General features: G+C 32.0%; 1 protein-coding gene across 4 annotated transcripts in view; it reads left to right on the plus strand.

Moving 5' to 3' along the window:
* Window positions 1-522: 522 nt before the first annotated feature.
* The window catches only part of LOC126917924 (protein kinase C and casein kinase substrate in neurons protein 1), a 58,073-nt gene continuing 37,402 nt past the window's right edge, over window positions 523-21,193 (plus strand). For 2 of the 4 annotated variants that reach the window (XM_050725353.1, XM_050725355.1), the window contains exon 1: window positions 523-787. The gene's annotated coding sequence lies outside the window, so the exon portion shown is untranslated. The remainder of the gene's footprint in view (window positions 788-21,193) is intronic. The other 2 variants (XM_050725358.1, XM_050725356.1) reach the window with 1 other exon arrangement.

Genomic DNA, 21,193 nt, shown 5'->3' on the forward strand with positions numbered 1-21,193 from the left:
CAACTAGAAAGATATATTTTATAAAGAATCCTATCTTTTACAGATTCACATAGGATTTTATAGGAAACGCAAATTTATATTAACATACTTTTTATTATTGTATATTTTTGCATAACCTAAAATTCGCTTATAACATGCAATAATATTGGCAATTATAATATGCTTATACTTCGAACTTCGAAATTATATTTTACAAAGAATTATACGTTTTATACAGTATTAAATAGGACAATCAGATTTGTGCCAATACCTTTGCTCATCATTGTATACTCCTGTGTAATTCGCATAAAATTTGCTTACAATATACAATAATATCAACAATTAATATATTTTACCATTTTACAGAAATTTATTGCATGTCATGAGAAATATTAAGTTTAAACTGCACGCGCAATTCCCATTCGTCATACACTTATGTCCAAATGTGAATCGGTTCAGAGGCTCACCAATTAGCGACGTTCGTGTGAGTTCGTAAGTATTCGAGTGATCACGGATTTAAACCACGCCCATCGCTGCTGGCCAGAGAGGGAAGCTGGTAATTCACTCTGCGAAGGAGCAATATGAGCGTTTGTTTCTTGAGAATACGCGCGACGTGACGAAATTCCACAGTCGTAAAATCGCGTGTCGGAAGTGTCATCGGATCGCGCGTCGTTCGCGGATTCAGTGAGTGATACAGTGTCGTGATTGGTTTCGTTCCGTCCAGGGGCATACGGTTTTTGGTTAGTTTTCCAAGGCCCGAAAAGATATCGCCGCTCGTCGGTTCATTTGCCTCGAGGAATTGCCTTCGGTGAGTAAGAACACGGCACGTATTTGGAATGTGCGCGTGTTTCGTTAAGGTTTTTTCTGTCTGTCAAATCGTCGCACATATTGCCGACAGATTGTGCATGCATTGTCGTCAATGAACTCACATGTCGCTTCTTGTACATGATTAAGGTTACGTATGTGTGTGTATGTATCCATGCAATTCTCTATAATTTGATCAAAAATTTGCAAAATAAGTTCTGCTGAATTGCCCATCCCTTTCTGAACAACCCTCTTTCGGGATAAAACACCGAACACTGAAATAAAATGCATTCTTTCTTCTATGTAATTTCATATGTATATACATACCATGCGGTTTATCTATATGTGGTAGAATTTTTGTAGTTTACTTGCTTTAACAGGTAGTTTCTTCTATGTATGTTGGAGAAGTGTTGTCAGTACGTAATACTTTGGTAAACAAGCGGAGATGAATTAGGTCGATAATTTTACCTTCGGTTTCCACCTGACTGCTAGATCAAATATCGAATCATAAATCACATTTATCTATTTCTACGTATTTAGAATTTTTCACTAGGAAATGTATACAGTATACAACCTATACGCCTTATCATTCGTCATTCTAATGTCCAATATTGACTTCAATCGGTCTCCTAAACTGACATGTAGTGATTTAATCAACGTTAGGTTAGGTTATAAATATAATTCTAGAACAATAACTATTTGAAAAAAATAATTAGTAATAATTCTGAAAATTTCTGGAAATCTTCGTGACACTTTTTTCAAATTTAATTTCACATAGGAAAGTCATATGAATATTTTGATTATGTTGCGTTAATCAAGTTTCGCATTTTTATCACAAATTTTTTCAACGTTCAGTACACATGTTTTTGTTATAAATCTTTTCTTCCTTAATGTGGTTTATAAATTAACGACAAGATAAAATTGAATGGGTGGTATTGGCGCGCTAAATTCGAACTTCAAAGAAACGACATTTCATACGTACAAACCTAACACAATACATAATTTTTACCCTGTTACATAAAAATATTCAATGATAATTCTGATAATTGGCAAATAGAAGAAATTTACTCGAACTTTGTTTGAATTAGCGTGAAATCTAATATAGTTCGTTTCGAAGAAATAGTATTGAATGTAAGTTACGTAGTGTCTATTTTACGCTGAATCAGTCAAAGAACTCGAAAGGAGCAAAATCCTCGTAGCTGCGCTGTTTGAATGTTGTATAAATTGGCGGCTATCCAAGTTTCCGTACTCTCACCACGTTCTCGGTCTCGGGGTCCACGCTATCACATTCCTTGCTGGTATATGTACGTGCTGTCTTTCCGCATGATTTTGTGCAAACTACTTTTATCGACTGATACATAATGTAATAATACTGCAGTGTTATTTGTAAATACATACGAATGGCCTTAGGTTAGATTAAGCATTGAGCAGCTTTTCTGAAACGATTTGTATTTAAGAATGGAATTATAAATTTTACTTAATTATGCTAATAACATAGACGGATATATTTAGAATGTTAATCAAGTTGCCTCAGTTTCAAAATACAATCGTTGATGTGATCGCAATGTTATATCATTTCTTCATTGATCGAATTAGTCGGCCTAACAATGACCGTTTTTCATAATAGCATGATACCTTACAACACGCATTCATTTTTAAAGTTCAACGATTATCTTTACAGTTGAGTATACGTGATTACTTTGCACGTAATATACAAATAAATTCAATAGTAATAAATAAATTTTTAATTCCGTCTTAATACGATTTAAAATCAGTAATAATAAATAGATCATAAAATCTCTAAATGGATGACAATTTTTATTTTAAATATAAAATTAATTACTCTTCTTGAATGAAAATACATGTAATATTGCAAGGTTAGAGTATTTAGAGATTAGAAATTTGAAAGCAATGTTTATCGCGAACATGAAAGTGAATATCAAGTGAGAGAAACAGTCGCTGTGGTTTATTCGCGGTAGTAATAGTAATCCTGGAAATAAGTCAGAGACGCGTAGATGTATCATCGTAAATCACGGTACTACTTACTATCAAAAGATAGGACGCATTAATTATTCACGGAACTACGTTCGATACTATGTTAAATAACTACGTATTTTAAAAATATTAAAGTCATAGAAATGTGATTTTATTTAAATTATAATTATTTTTCAACTATTTTTGTTAGTTTCATATATGCAATCTTTATTAAAAAAAAAAAAAAAAAAAAAAAAAATAGTACTGCTTTTCAAAATATACGTATTATTCAAAATTATTAAGAATTTAAAATAACAAATAAATGTTTGGAAATGTTTGGAGTCGACGTATGTGTCCTGAACTTTTTCCATCTCATTTACCTGTTCCTCGCGTAACTTAGAAAGCCCACCTGTTGAAATCGACCTTCTCTCCGTAGCTAACTATAAAACCCATAAAAAGTGAAAATCTAACGTATAAAGCTTATTGGATTCTTGCATGCTTCTTTAAACAGAAATCAAACAATATCAAAAACGTGCAACGTGAAAGTCTCATACGAACTTCTAAAGTATTTCACGCGCTTCATAAGCTTTCTTTTACTTTCTTTACATATTTAGAATTCTCTCTCGTCATATACGAAATTATACTTGCAAACACTTACAATTCTGAATATAAAATTTAATAAAAAGAACTGCAGATAACGAGATCTAACGATTTAATGAGAAGTTACAAGAAAAGTAAAATAATTTTGATTGTAGGAGCTCATAAAAAAATTTAGATAAAATATTCAAGGAGAAGTTACAGGCTGAAAATCTGTAAATGATGACTCAGGCAGAAAGTTATTTACAAGATAACAATTTTATCAGTTTGCGTCGCATGAAAGCGAAAAAAATACTTCAACTACTAAAACGATTAAACTCACGTACATATACATTCATGTGTTTTCTCTGATCCTATCATATTTGTGTATACATACACACACACACACACACACACACGCGCGCGCGCGCGCGCGCGCGCGCGTATATGTACATGTATATATGTATATATATATATGCACAAATATGATAAGATCAGGTATATACACACATATATATAGATTATTATAAAACATTTCTATATGCAAAATATTATTCATATGACGATTTCCATAAAATTTATCAATAGTATTCCAATAATATTCATTGCTATTGGCGCACATATTGCTTCGACTCGAATAATTTCAACTTCGTATTTTATAAAAATCAATATTAAGTAGAAACAGAAACTTCTGAACGAAAATGTAGCAATTTCATTTTTCATTAATAAATTTTCCATTAATTGATATTTCCATAATCCATTGTTTCTTTATTCGATACTATGATAATTATAATTTTATTGTATTCCGAAATCTAAAAAAGGACAAAGAAACAATGAGAACAACTTTAAACCGAATTTGATTCTTCGTTCGCGTGACACAAATTTCGGGACACCTTGTACACGATCGGATCACGTAACTCGCATTAACCGTACGAAAGGACGTTACGTGAGTAATGTTGAGCACGACCGCGAATAGAACGTCCGATGGCATGCGAAGTCTTTAATGTTAGCGTCACCCCTAATTCCACTAGAATTCCATCTTTTACCATCGATCGCGCCGCCATCATTTGCCCAAGGGAAAAGTTACAAACAGCACAGCAATTACGCACTATATAAGAAAATCTTTCTCTTCTTCTTCTTTTTCTCATAGAGTGCACAGTTCTCTTTCGTAAGCGAGGAAAGATCGTTGTCGATGTTGGAAAGTGAAAAGCGGACCCACTGTTACGATCAAATTTTAACTCGCCAAGAACTCGATCGCACGCTGTCCCGCATACAATTATGCGGGACATGTGATCATCTCGTGATGAGATTATTAAGCGCTGCTATTGAGGAAATTGTTGTAGAGAAAGATAAATAAATAAATGCGGAAGAAACCTCTTACTAATAGAGAATTTCTAACAAACTTAATATTTACGATTACAGCAATCGTTAAGGATTTAGTAGTTTAAGAAAGGAATACTGAATAGAATTTAAAGCTATGGCAAATGTATTCGTAGCACTAGTACATTGCACAAACTCGTACAATGAAGTAATAATTCGAAGAATGCGGAACATTTATGCGATTAGCACCTATGAAGTCATTAAATGCCAACCACCGGTCACTATTATTATTGGCTACTTTCTATTCAAAACTCCACGTTATCCGAATCATTCAGCTTCCAGAGTTCTCTGTTCATCGAGAGAAACGAAATTACTCTCGTTCTCGATCGATCGCCAGTTATTTATTTTTATCTGTGATCATATGAAAAGTGTTTGTCACTGTACAATAAAAAGGCGCAGATTTATTGCACACAGTATTTCCTTCCTCATATATGGCGCATTCATGTGTGCGTCCTACGACGAAGAAAACAGAATTCTTCCTTTTTTGTTTTTATAAGAAAGATTTTTGCGGTGTACTAATTTCAAGAGAAGAAATGAAGATTTCTTTTTATTCTTGATTTATGATATTAATTTCACTCTAAATTAAAACTCTTTGTTTCTTTTTGATACATTAAATTTGATACATTCATGACAAAATACGCAAATTAATTAACAAGCAGTAAATTTGAAATTACTAATATCACATTGACTTCAGATGGAGTGAAATGAAACGAAAATTCTTTCTCTTCAATCAAATGTATGGGACACACGTGCACTATTTGAATTCTACTGATAAAACTTAGAATTTACTGGACCATTTGCTAGCTAGAGCCTAAACTTGAGTTTCTATAGTCCGTGCAGTTACTTAGCTTGGAATACTCGTTGGCCTACAGTTACAGTTTCCATCAATGCAAAAGTTTTCCACTGCTCTCAGTCGCAACTGCTTTTCCTAGTTTTTCATTTTAAGAATCACTGATTCCTTCAATGCCCAAATATATACGTGCACATGTGTTTGCACATGTCTGTCGAACATTACATGTGCATTCAAAATTGTCGTGGCTTTTCATATGTACATAAATTTCGGTAGAACTTTAAATATTCTATCAGAATACGTAAGAAAGAATCCATAGTAAGCGTGCGTCGGAAATGTGGAATTCATTTTCATAAGCAAATTTGACATTTCGATTGGAACGTCTGTTAAAATCGATCGAGTGTGATTAATGGTACTGGATATAGGAAATACAGTATTCACGGAGAGAAAAGTCAAGAACTAGGTCGGTCTTTCTAAACTTGTAATTTTCATTACTAATTTATCAAATAAATTATTCAAGATCACTTATTTTTCATTGATTTTCACAGCTATATTTTCTATATAACATCCGATTTATTTAAAACGAATCGGTTTCCTTCGAAAATTATTACTTCAATTTTTCAAATTTATAAGATTGTTTTTTCCGGTTATTGCACTTCTATTGTAAAATATTATGTCTCTCTCTTTCATTCTGAATTCTTTTCATATAGCTTTCGTTTTGATTTCTTTCATTTAAATTTTATACTTAACGTACGTATAAATATTACCTGTCATATGCATCGAATCTATTTATCCGTATTATTGATGGTCATTATTATTACCACAAATAACATACCAGTACAGTAAATCATGAATTGCGTGATGATTAAGTCACGAAGGACGAAAGTTCCTAGTCGAATTATGTTTTACCTGCATAACATAACATAATAAGAATACAAGAAACAGAAGTGATCTTGGACTTTCGTGCGACACCGTAAAGTGGTTTCAGTCAGATCGATGCAACGAAACCATAAATCTGTGGAAACGATGACACGTCTTTCTAAAGACGGTACGTGCATACCGAGGAACGAAAGTAGGTTATCCGAATGAAAACGGTGTATAGCCGTGGCTGTTCGATTTTCTCTTGCAGTTCTTCCTGTGCTAATCCATTGCACTCTCTCGAAAACGAGCAGCGTATCGAAACCGCCATCGATGTGTAAAATTGTAGCTCTTCCGTATGAGGTCCTAGTTATTCGAACCAGTAATTGGAGGATCATTTTCATAGGGTCTGAGAAAGCGTGATATCCTCTTGCTTATTTATTGTCTTAATAAAGGCTTGACTTTTTTCGCGTGACTCCTCTTTTACGTACTATATCACGAATGATCGATGTTGAAGTATCTGTTACACGTGGCTGAATTATCAAATAATTTACATAAAAGACATCAACCTTTGCTGCAAAAACTAACCGTTTCAATTTATAAAAGGAAGTCATAGAATCTTGACGATTTCATTATTGACAATCTAGTAAAAATATGCGTAATAATTAAGAGAGAAATTTTTTAAAAGTTTGATTTTAACATATTAATAATTTAACGTAGTTTTTAATAAAAAGATGTAATTTAACAAAATTGTAATTGTTGATAATATATCGATAACATAATAGTTAATTTACAAAATATTTTTTAATAATCTACCTGCGAATATTAGAGATACGAAATGTACTAAATGAAAAATTCATCACAGCTCATCCGTGATGGTATAGAATGTGTTAATAACAGATCGCAAGAATAAGAGCATCGTAAAATTGTGCCAAGAGAATCGATCGAAACGCAACCGTTTATTTACGGGCTTGCTTTCTGCATAGAAATTGCGATGCACGAAACAAGCCTCGAGTAGAAAGGCAAACGAACGCCAGCCTATATTAGAAGTCACGCGTGAACACCCGTCAATCAAATGCAGCATTAATCTTTTCGCTTAATAATTAATTATTGTCAAGTTGATACGTGAATGAAATTAACGGATCATTTATAAGAATTATCTCGATCTGAGAATTTTGCAGGATATTGAAAACTTTATAACACGGTAATTTAGACTGAATTCATTTTATTATAATTTTCGAATTGTTTCGTTTTGCTTTTACCATTTGGAGCTGCTGATTCATTGACAATTTCCCTTAAAATTGGACAAAGAGTCCAGAAATACGATAAACCCTTCCATCTTTGTTTCTATCTAATTTCTACAATCTCATTTATAGTTAATCACTTCATTGCTTCAACATTTCATTCACTTGTCCTCTACTATCTAACTTCTAGTATCAATCTAGTATCGAATTAATTGGTCTATTCTGTATATATCACAAGCGAAATGTCAATTTAGTAGTTGCATCAATATGTAACACACTAATTACACAGATATATAATTACGTTGCACCCTAGATCAAGATATATTTTATGTATTCGTTTGTGGTTAATTAAACGAATGATTTAATTGATACAAGAGCAGGGACCTTAATAGGATTTAAGCAGTCGAAAATCATCGATGTCGTAATAGCCACTTCTCGAAGATACTTAACCAGAGTTTGCCAGAAAATATTCTGCCTCATCAGCGACATCGCGTGCATGATTTAATATTGATGAGGAAGTGGATGCTGTACCTTCGTATTTCGCTTCCACATTTTCATTTTCATTCGCCATTATTTCCTTCCAATTCGATTCTTCTGATCTTTGCTGTTCGTATCGTATTTATATTATTATAATTGTACGAATTGCACAGTTGCATATTGCAATGAAACATAAAAATATACGAAATGTTTTATCTAACTTAGATTCGTTAATATCGTACGAGGATATTGTTTCTGCTTTTCTTCTTACGTTGTATAGGATAATTTTTACTTTAATTTTAGTTTCTTTTTCGTTGCTCTAGTGTCAATGTCGATACAAAATGAAGATATATGAATAATTTAACATTTAGTTTCAATGTTTAATTCAAGGAACAAATAATGTTTTCACTCAAGTATCACTTATATCAATTTTCTCGTTTTTCTCGTTCATCGCTATTAATTGCTGTAATAGTAATAATATCTTATACTGTTTCCGTTATACAAATTATGATATTCCGTATACAAATGATGATGGCGAATAATCGATGTCACGATTATTTTGAAGAAACTTCCTTTCAATCTTGATATTTCAAACTTTCTCGGTTGTCGAATTCAAAGGCCAACGTATCATACGTAATTTGACAGACAAGGAATTATTCATTCACGTTTGCCTATTCATCGCAGATAATGAAAATTCTGTCACTTATCCTTGAATCAAATACTCGTTAATGTATTTTAGGTTTAATTAAAGACAAAACCTTGGATTGCATAGATAAAACTTGAAGGCAATATTACGCATAGAAATGAGACAGAAACAAAAAATTAAGTAACACATTATGAAGACATGAATATTTATTTGTTATTTCTATGAAATTCTTCATCTTTGAATTCCACTCACGAACTTAATGAAATTTTATGTGATTTTTGAGGACAAGCGTAAACAGTAAAACATGAAATCGAAGGAAAGGAAGAAACTACTTAGAAGATACACGCATCAGTGATTTCCTTCTGAGAATCGCATTTGTTAATGTATCATAAATATCTCGATTATTTCCATAATACCGTACCTGGATGATAAAGGAGAAATTAGTAGAATTTAATATATATATATATCGATAATTGTGCTCGAAGCTTTAAGTTTCCTCAGCAAAATGTAGCAAATTAATAGAACATTGTAAAAACCAGTGGCTGGAAACAGAATTCCATATAAAATTCTACTTATTAAGTGGCGAACATGTTTCTTGAGAAAATATGTCAGGGAGAAAAATTTCTTGAAAAATAATATTAATATAATATAGTGCATAATATATTATATTAACGTTAATACATATGCTCTTGAATACATGTATTATAGAATTAGAATGAAACGAGAATTGACTACAATATTTCAATAAAATATATTACATCTGACACGATATAGCGTCACGCGATTGTATATACATCAGCTGATTTAAGATCGTCAAGTCATAAATATTTCATGTGCTAATTTCTTAAACATGATCTTCCAGAGAAAAGGTCAGAGTATAACAAATTCAACACGAATACCATTTTTCTTTAATTCAATATTCTCACGTAATTATTTCTACCAAAATACTTACTTATTACACGAAATATGTTAACAGTCCATTTTAATTGTATTATTCCTCCGAGTATTAAGTTCTTCTGAATCCTGAATGAAAGTAGATCATTAAACGATGAATGTATAACTTGTAATTTATCAATTTATTCATATCGTTAGTTACTATTTATTAATAGAATAAATTGTTGAACAAAAGACTTTGATTTTATATCTGACAAAATATTACTTATTCTACTTATTCGTTCGTACTTTATTTCTGGGCGCACTTGCACTATAATTTACCAACTAATAATATTAACGATTAACGAAGTGATAACAAATTTGTAGCTGTACATATTTACCCCAAAATTTTTCATTCGTATCCTGCTATCCAATTTGCACAAAAAATCACATCAATCTTGTTACATATACATAATTATCAAATAATAAGTTGCAATTAAATTACTGCAATTACTGCAAAGTAAAACGGTAAAAAGAGGATCAGATACTTACCACCAGTATTATACATTCAATTTCTCTTTCCATATTAATTAATCGGCACATTTTTAACAATCAGGCAATCCTGTTTCTGAGGATTAACGAGGATAATAATTAATACACAGGTTAGAAATCACGCGTCTCTTTTGTTTTTAGCGTTTTTGCCCATTCCATCATATGAGATATGTTCTCATTTATTCCAGTGTTTTGTGCTTCGTTGCACTCGATGGATTATTATGCAGCCACTTTTACGATCCGTACAAATTCCATTACGTTCGCCACCGGTCTCCATAAATTCATTGCTATTACGGGTCAAGGGTTCAAAAACAATTCAACATCCATGTAAGAACAATACATAAATATATACAGCGACGAATACAGATATTTTGATCATAGAAAACCAGCTTTCTTTTTCTAAAATTTTCTATAAATTTATAAAAAAAATATACAACTGTTAATTGTTGTACTTAATTCTTTGAAATTATTTTTACATATATTTCTTATTCAAAATTGATATTTAATCTTTCACGACATGTGGTTGTAACGTGGATTTTATTGTGTAAAACAGTAGTGCAAAATATTTATTCGGAATAACATATGTAAAAAACTACAATCTCCAATACTTTTTGTTCCTTTTATAATTAGTACATCGGTTCTGGGATCGTTATTTTTTGGTGCTACATTAGTTCCGAATTTGTGTTTATATTTCTATTCATCGCTATACTAAATAGAAATACACTTCTAAAAAAATGTACTCGTGATTAAATAATAAACAATACAAAAAATTCGTACGCGTGAGTCTATCAAAAGAAGTCGAAATAGTATAAAGACTAGCCATGCTAACGTAAAAGTTAACGACGCGTATATCCGTGAAAATCGAATATGGAAGACGATACAGTCGCGGTATTAAGCGTTAAATATAATTAATATCTGTCTGATGAACGTTTAAAACCGCTAAAGAAGAAACGCTGAGCCATTGTCAAGATTATGCAATTTATTTCGATTGTAACTCTATCGACCGAGGTATCAATAATCATGCTTCAGCCCAGTGGCTGCAAATGTTTGTCGTAAGACAGAACAGTGTAAATGAATTTTACCATCACGTTCAATACGGTATCACTTATTAACAATAAGGAAATGAATATAAACGAACTCGCGTTCATAAGTATTAGAAAATATTTTGGGTTCATATAAGATGCGATAATTCGTTTAAATCATCAAGCAAATTATAGTAAAAACTATCTATGAGAATATAAATTAAGAATTATACATGTTGCATACACGATCCCCTAATCTCGTTTGAAAAGTTTTGTACGAATTAGATGCAAAACTCAGAGATGTTTCGCAACTCTACTTAAAATCTCAAGTGAAATTTAGAATCTCATTGAGAATCACATGTATCATAGAAAATTGAATAACACCAGTGTTAAAATTGGTTAAAGCAACGATCGTGACACATAGTGGATATAAGCAACTAGGAATTTAACGTCACTATACATAAAGATGAGACTTTTAGTGTTACGTTGAATACATAAATTCTTTATCTTCTTTCATTTATCTTTGCGTAATTTTCAAATCTAATAATAATTGTTAAAGATTTTGATAAATTTCTAACCATTTCTGACATTAACCCCATCCTGTGTAAGTATCCTAATGCTTAGGAACGATAGCGTACGTACAATTTACCATTGGCGGCAGTGGCCGGAAGAACCACTATGAAAACATCATAAGAAACTCAAGAAACAGCAGATGAGGCGAGAGATCTAACAGCGATCATGCAGTATGCGCGTTGTGGAAACATTTCGCCACGGAGGAACTTTTCTGACTTAACGGGTTCTCTCTTTTCACCTTCGACCTTCCGAACGCCTTCGGCAGCTTCTATCTTTCTAGTCTTGTAGTCTTGTGCTGGCTGCCGGTGAACTTGTCCCAAATTCCGTCGAGTACACCAGCCACGATCCTTGATCTTTTGTGAGCCGTAATTAACTCTCTGTCGATCCATTTCCGCGCACGATCTTCCGTAGAAAAGATCTATCACAGTGCTCAGAAGTGAGTCGTTACACGGTTCGACAAACTTGAGACTCGCAACAGAAGAAGAAAATTGCTTCAAGTTGGATTTAGATGAGTATTTAACGTTTTGTTTGATGTGGTTGGTAATTGATGGAAAAAGATTTTAACGAATTTGTGTAAGCGTTTAGGAAGGATTTATCAAGCTTTAGATTTCAATTTCTTGAAAGTTGCGTTGTCAAAGAATGGTAAGAATTCTTCTATGTATATCTCCTAAAATTGTTTAATTCTTGTTGATGACAAGATACGTTCCAAGGTAATTTTTAGAAAGGCTGGTAGCTTATTATAGTTTCTCCGAGATTATGTGAATTCGCTATAAATGAAACTACATATATTCTATTTCTTAAATTATGGTTAATCTACGTTTCCTTTTAATTTTTATAAAAAGAGAGAAATTCTGTTTGTATTGTTAATAAATTGAAAAATAAACCAGCCTTTAACGTAGAAAATCATATTTCATTGTTAATAACGCAAACTCATTCAGTTTGTTGAGAACGACACATCTTCCTCGCAATAAGACAAGTTTTCGTATGTAGGAAGATGAATTCGAGTCATTATATATACATATATACATACATACATATATGCATAGAACCGCCCGAGTACCGTTTCCACAGTATTGTAAATTGTAAATGAGTCTCGCGACTTGCTTCGCGTTAATGCTGAAGCTCGAACGCGATTCAAGGCTAAGTTACTTAAAGTTTTAAAAATATTTTCGATGATAACGCTACTTATACTTATTACAGACGTAAACTAATCATACTCAAATAGATTATTATCCGCTAACTTCGTTATCTGTTTTACGAAATGAACGTTGTTCTACAAAGTTCTGAAGAAACATTCATTTGAAGAAATAAAATATTTGCGGAAAGTATAAGTATATACACGGTATAAAGTATTCGTAAAACTGTTAGCCTCGGTCTTTCCTCCAACGTGCAATGTTTTTCGATTAGATTCCATCGTCTCGAGCCCATCCGGCCAAGGAAATCACTTTTCTTAGCTATAAAAGAAAATACAGAATGGTTGCTTCATATTGGATTCGTTAATATCTTTTTTTAGCTCAAAAGAAGAAATGTTCTTGCAGAGAATTATGCACTTACATATATGGCTTCGCAAAAATTTTATCATAAAATTTTTACGTTATCAATTTATTGGAAATTTGTTCAAAAAAAGAGTATATTTGGATAAATGTAAGAAATTCTTCCTTGTGGATATTTTTTATTTGTCGTGGATGTTGCATTATTTACCTTATTAATGAAACTGCAAATATAGTATAAAGTAGATAATGAAATAATGGAATAAAATGCTACATTAAAAGTACTTTAATGAAGAATGTAGATTTATGTAAGCAATGTTATAACGAAATTCCACGGTAGCTATGAAAAGTCTTTGAACGAGAAGAAACGATGGCTTTTTTTGCTTGGAACTGGCGCCGTTCTAACAATTTGTGCGACCTACATTACAACTGTTACGTAAGGGTATAGGTACGTATTATTATCAGTTCACGCAAAGAATGCTTCCTGATAGAGTACACACTGTAATACCCTTATCAATCGATACAGTGGCTTAAAAATATTCACTACTAAAACCTCTAATTTGATAAATGGGTCCTTTTTGTCATTGTTTTGAAATTTGGAACATTGGTGAATAAGGTAGACAAACATTACTAATTTGTTTCGAAGTTAAATCGGATAAAATAATTGATTCCGCGATGTAGTTGGATGTACAAAGAATTGAATTAGCTAAAAAACTATTGAAGTTTAATTTCCTGTTTCTATTGTTACTCTGCCAATAATAATGTAATTATAATAATTAAACATTTTTCATAATTTAAAACTCTTCATAGAAATTAAAAATTCTTCAATTTAAACAAAGAAAAACGTTATCATTTAGATTTTACTATCTGTATTAAAAATCTTATAGATAAAGAAATCTAAGATTTTTAACACATAAGTTATGTAAATAATTTATAGGGTTAAATTTGTATTATTCATCCCATTTACTAAATTATAAAATTATTAGATTTACTAATAAATAATAATAAAACTCCATATAGCACTTTTCGTATAGGTATTGTTGGTCTTTTGTAAAAGGTTGAATGTAGAAGGTAAAATTTTTCCGCGACACGGAAACGGATCGATCAACGGGGGGAGAGAACGAGCGTCAAAGCCAGAGGAACAATGTAGGAATGCGATCAAATGCGCACCCTTATCAAGAGGTTCTCCTCATTTCGCGACGTCGTATTTCGAGAGGTGACCTTAGGGAAAAATCGATGCCAGCCACCGTATCTACACTTTTGTAGGACACGAAGCTACCGACCGATTCGATTCTCTATGAAGAACGATTCTCTTTCCATTATTGTACTCTCTATTCTTACTTATGCATTTGTTGCGATGAAAGAATGGTATCTTTAGGTCCTGAGACGTACACAGGTTCGCGAAAGCATTCAAACATTCGTAGACATGTTTTTAGGAATATGTTACCTCTATTATTCAATAGATATCTAATAAAAGTGTTTTGCAACAAGGGTATTTTTATATAGAATTAAAATATTCAGATATTTATATATAAAAAGGAAATTTCGTTATTGATGTAGAAAATTTATTTAGTGTTGCTTAATTACTAAGTATCGAGTTAAAAATGTAATTAATATGTAAATTATTTTATCATTTATTGGAAATGCATAATGCAGAAATAGCGTTTTATTATATTACATATGACGTAAATTTTACATAGAAGAATTCTATTTTTCGCTTGCAAAGAGGTGAATATCTTTTAAAATGTCTATATTGTCATTAGATCTCCATAAGAATTTTTATAAAATTTAGAAGAGAATACATTGATAATTACTGATAATACTTCAGATATTTACTATGTTAATCTTCTAAACTTTTTGTATACTCTGTGATTTGAAATCCTATGTAGCATGTATTATAACTTCCCTAAAATTGCAAAAGTGTAACTTTATACATTGTATCATTATTGACTTTGAAGAATTTTTGTTTGATTTCATTACTAAAAAAAGATATATCTTTCGTGAGATATAGATAAACGATAATAGATTATTTCTTTATCTAAAATTCTTTTTCAAATGTGGAACTCATGATTTCCTATCAGTTTGGATAATAAAAATTACAGTTACTGAGAGTGGAATAATGAAACTGTCGATCATCGAAAACATGAATTATATAAAAAATGTCCATCAAATTTAAGTTATTTACACATGTATATACGACAACTTTGCTAAAAGAAATTATAGAACACTATATAAAGAAATTATTAAGAAATTATTCATATATATGAATTATATGCATTATTATATACGATACAGTAAAGTTATTTAAGTCAGTAGAATATTTGTCAGTAGAATAATTTATCAAATAACTGCAACGAATTACAGAGAACGAACGATAATGAATAAGAATGCAATAATCGCATCGATCATATTAATTCATCGTTATCAAAACCTATTCGATTATCAACAGTAAACAAACTAATTAGATTCGATTTATTCTTACTGAAATTAAAGTTCTCAGCGTGATACAAAGACCTGAGTCATTGAATGACTCTACCAACGTGGAGAGAAGATATTGACGTACGAGGCGCGCATAATAATGAGCAATCAAAAGATAGCAGAGACCAGAGGCTGTCAGATAGATAGATTCACATGTATAGTGCATAGTTGGCTCTCTCGAAAGTGAACTCGTCACGGCGACCTCCTTTAAATCGTAGACAGAACTTTCGTCTGAATAATTTCTCCGCGTATACATTGAAAACTTTTCACGTGTTATTCTCACTCGCGTTCACTCTCACGATTGACGCGTTGAATCGATGATGACGATGGTGGCCTGTGCTTTTTCGATTTTATATTCGCACCTAACACGATACGTACATTGCCGTTCATAAATATCAAAACACCTTTTCCTTTCGTATAAGATAATTCGTTTACAGCTTGAACTATCAAGCAGAAGGTTAATCCAAAGCGATTTTACATTCGTGCATGCTAAAATTGATAAAAACTATTTGTAGAAGTAATTCCATGATTTTCAATACTCGATATAAACATTCAATATAGATTATAGCAGATAATATAAATTATTTGTGTATATGTATAAGTAAAAAATATGTTATAAATCATAAACTTTAATTTATCATATTATATTAGTATAAATCATTTTCATGGACATTTTGGTGTTCTTTCATTTGTTCGATTTAAAATGCAAAGTAAAAGTTTACAGAAATCTCTGTTTTCAACCAAATACAAGGTACGTTCTTTCTTAACAGATGAAATTAATTACCTCGAAAGTGAATTCAAAGCAAAGGTCGCACACCTACTGTACGAATGACCATGACTTTCGACCTGAAAATCAGTAGGAGTGCGTTCACCCTGATTCGATTCATTGACGCCTTTCTAAGCGGTCTGACATTCCAGCCGCGTACAACTCGATTCGCTCGAATCTAGATTGCGTTTCCATCGTGTTGTGCGTATCTCTCTCTGCTTTCATCTGAAAAATTTGCGCTACATTAGTGTGAGAATGTCATGTCGATCTACTATTAAACAGATTATTACTAAAAAGGTAATTTAGCATTTGACTTCCAGTCATCCAGTACCTCTTTCTGCTTTGGATGATTTCCGATTATTCGTTGCATTAAACTTAAGTTAGGTCGTAAGTGTTTTGATACTTATGAATAGGATTGCATGTTAGTTGAAGATGTGTAGTTAAAGCTCATTAAAGCCTTTCATAGCTCCTGTTGGGATGTTGATATATCGGAAGCTTGGAGGGGATAAATATTAGATTCGTTGATAATTCTATGACGACATGGAATAAAGACAGCCTTAAGAGATACAACTATGTTATCTCGGCTGAATTATTACGCATTAAAGGAACGCGATATGACCAGATAATGTATAGATCGATTAAAGTTCTTCAATATCGAAAACACGAGGTTCTCCAATCCATAAGATTCTTAATTAACCAAAAAGTACTCCAATAACTGATTTATTGGAAATTGAACACGATATCAAAATAGATTGTGGGACGATTTAATTGTTCATTGTTTAGATACTAGTTAATTACGATGATTTTGAAGATCGTCAAGTTTAATTGAAACATAAATAAGTAGCTCGAGATTCTTGTATCGAATATGTATTTTAAGTGAAAAAAATCGATAAAAGAAATATATTTTGTTAATGTATTTTAGGATTGGTAGGAAGAGCTGAAAGAATTTTATACGTTAATTACAAATCGAAAGAAATTTGCTAATTAGGCAGATTCACGAATCGCGAACGAAAATCAATAACACGCGATATCACATGCACAGTTGCATTGACAGTGCCTTCTAAGTACAATGTGTCCTCGATACATTTCTATTATCCACAAGGTCTCGTGTTCCCAATTAGACTTGAATAAAGAACAGCGTAAAAACGGACGACCGACAAGGCAATTGACAAATCAGGATACACTTTGACATTACACATTAAAATAGAAATTACTTGCGTGTTCCTGTCATAAATCTAAAATCTTCTTTAAAATTATTTGGAACCAAATAGAATTCTAATGTAATACTTACAAACGAGAGTGTATATGACTTATTCTGGCTAGGAAAGTAAAATTTCTGCTGGTGGTTCTGATCCGATGGCCAGCGACTGTTTTAAGTATTTTATTAAATAATAACACAATGCATCGAACAAAATTACAGTTCTTTATAAAGGAACAATTGCAGGAGAAAGATTTCGTAACCCTTCCCTCTAGAATTTGAAATTCAAGTCTCTTTGATCATCAATCATTATACTAAATCATAGTAATTCGTTGCTCAAAAGGCTTGTATCATTTTCAGTGAATGTGAAATGCTGTTTGCTAAGATTATCGTTAGGATACTGTGGTAATCCAGATGTAAATTTTGTAAGCACGAAGGCGGAATCGATTATGTAACATGTACAGTATGGGGAATTATGGTGTGTATATCAGCTGATGGTCGACCCAAATTTTCGAATTCCAATCTCGGTATTCCGAACGGATGATTTGGTTCTGCTGCTCTGAATATTCCCAGGAATACTTGAGACGTACTGTAAATAATTTTTCGCTCGAATAAACTGCATGAAATGAGTAGCTTATCGTTCAGTAAAACGATGCTCTTGTCGAGTTATTTATAAAAATTATTTATAAAAATATGTTTATTATTATTAATATATAAATATAGAACTTTTAATATATATATGCAGCTTCTTTTATGAGTAAATTTACAACAAACAACTATGTACCGTTTTCATCAATGAGAATGTTATAATAATTTTTATAATTAACTCTTTTAAGGCTCAAATCTTATTGAGCTGTAGAGAAAATTTTATTAATTACAATAGAAATATATGATGTTTTTGTAAAGATGATGATACATTAAAATTAGCTCTACTTTCAATTAAAAGAAATACACTTGTCGTGTAGTTAGATAATAATTTGTTATAATGCGATGAGTGAGAGGATTGAATCTTTTCCGACTATAATTGTATTAAGAAAGGTATATTTTAATATTGACGAATGAATTTTTTAACAATATAACGGTGATTAAATACATTTCGCGTTATAAGCTAAATATATTAAATAATATAATTCTCGCTTTATTTATTATGAGGAAAATGTAGAACTAACAGTGGAAAAGGTAGAAAATAAACGTGTTTTATACATAATTCACAGGATGATACGAAAGACTATTTCATCGCAATGACGTCAAAAGTTATTCCGGGGTAAGCGTAAAAGAATATTTCAAGTAACCAGACGAACTGACAATAGTACCTTATGTAAAAGGTCTAGGAGACCCGTAAGGGCTATAAAATCACCAAGCTAACTGTGAGTTACCATCAACGATCCGTCTAAAACGTTTATGAACGTAATTAAGACGCCAGACGATGCTCGCGTCACGCCTGGCAATTTAATCTAGTTATTTTTATCTTTTTCTTCTTTAATCACGTTTCTTTCGTTCTGTTAAATATGTCTCTGGAAAATAACCAACTGTTCCACCACATCTTACGTGATCGAATATATTTCCAACTCGCAACAAACAATTTTAATTATTCCGATTACTTTTGTGCACTGTGTAGAGTTATAATTCTAATATTTCATAACAAAGTTCAAAGACTTTGAAATTCCAAGATCCTAAAATTCCAAAGCTGGAAATTTATACAACTCTAAGATTTCAAGATTTAAAAATTCTAAAGTTTTAAAATTCCCGAATCCCAAAATTCTAAAATTCTAACAATTTTTAGATATATTTGGTATGTGTATCATTTTTTAAATAACACGTGAGAAATGCGAGATAAAAGATCAAAAGATAGAATTTAGTCCTGTAGGGTATTTTAATAAAAATAAGAAATTGAATTTTTCACTTTAGAAATATAGAAATTTACAGCAGGAGTATGAAATATAGAAAAGAAGATACGCAGAATATTTTCAGTAAAAATAGAAATAGGGAAAGGTCAAACGAACTTTGCAAATGGCACAGTACCACGCAAACGTCGATAAAATCTCAATCCTGCACCGCGTATGATGAATGATCGATAGAAACAAGACCAGTCGTGTATTGAAACAAAAGATCAATTTCCCTTTTCATGGAATTTTGATCCAATCAGGTACATGTATACTTCATGTACCAACATACTGTATTTCATACATTGAATATAGCGTATACATCAAATATTTAACATTATCAAATATTAACATATTTCCATATTAGAATTAAATTACAATATTCAGTAGTGTGATATCTTCGTACATACGTTACAACATTCTCTAAATACATCTTTAAAAAAATAAGAATTACCAAATGATCGATTACACGAAACAGAGTATGTATTACGTGTTGGTCAGGGTTGACGATCCAGATGTCTCGAGGTTCCGATGCACTTATTCAGGTCTCTAAACTCTTCCCAACGAGCTGGGAAGACCCCCCGGTCTCTAGAACCGGTCCCGAGTCGTCCTACCTGTACCGATTTACCGATATCAACCTGTGCGTAAATACATAATGCATCGTATGGGCATGTGGCCGAACTCGACCTGCCTCTAACCTCTTCGGCACGCTTTGGGAACTCTCGTGGGAATGAACTAACTGACCGACTGAATCCAGTCATTCGAGTATGGACTTTCTTGGAATGTATGACGAGATTCCTTTGTCCAAACCCCTCTTTTTTCCTTTTCTTCGTTTCTACCTTGTACTATTCTTTTTTCTTTTTTCGTTTCTTTTCCTTTTCTTGTTCAGCCTTGTAGTAGACATCGCAGATGTTTACTGCATGAGTGTTGATTAATTTCTGAAACGTCCTTACATAGAGGACACACGTGTTTTCTTTTTGTAAATAATTTTGTTTGATACCTTGGAATATTAGATTTAAATGCTTTACCAAAACCTTAAGACATTTTTAACTGAAGCTTTATTTAATAACATGGATTGTCTAACAAAAATCTAACGAACCTTAAATCATTTGGTATTTTACTGTATAAAGCATGTACGATGCGAATGAATCGACAGATTTCTTAATAAAATAACTAGAAACTAAAAGCAGTGAAAATTATTGAATTTGATAGAAATTGTGTTTCATGTATAGATTTCATAAACATAAATTCGGTTGAAGAAAACTAGAGCGAAAAATTAAACTTTCTGGAATTTTTAAGCGTCCATGTAATACCTTAGGTTGTTATAAATTATTTCTTTTTGGAAATTGTGTCTGAAATCTTGCCAACATTGCAGTGGGCTTGGTGGACAATTTAAGGACGCGATAGCGAGACGTGCTTTCTGTTTACCCTTTATTCAAACGCGTGCTCTCATTCTGACGCTACACGTATATACTCGCTGGCAAAACTTCAAAACTATCTTCCAAAACGATACGCCTTGCATCCGGAAGCCTAAAACGGCTTTAACTGCAGACGTTATCTCTTCTCGAAGAACAACAAGAGAATTAACATGTGATGACAATTTATGACTCTGTCGATAAATCATAAAATC

The sequence above is a fragment of the Bombus affinis genome, chromosome 6, assembly GCF_024516045.1.
Source record: "Bombus affinis isolate iyBomAffi1 chromosome 6, iyBomAffi1.2, whole genome shotgun sequence".
Classification (NCBI taxonomy): Eukaryota; Metazoa; Arthropoda; class Insecta; order Hymenoptera; family Apidae; genus Bombus; species Bombus affinis.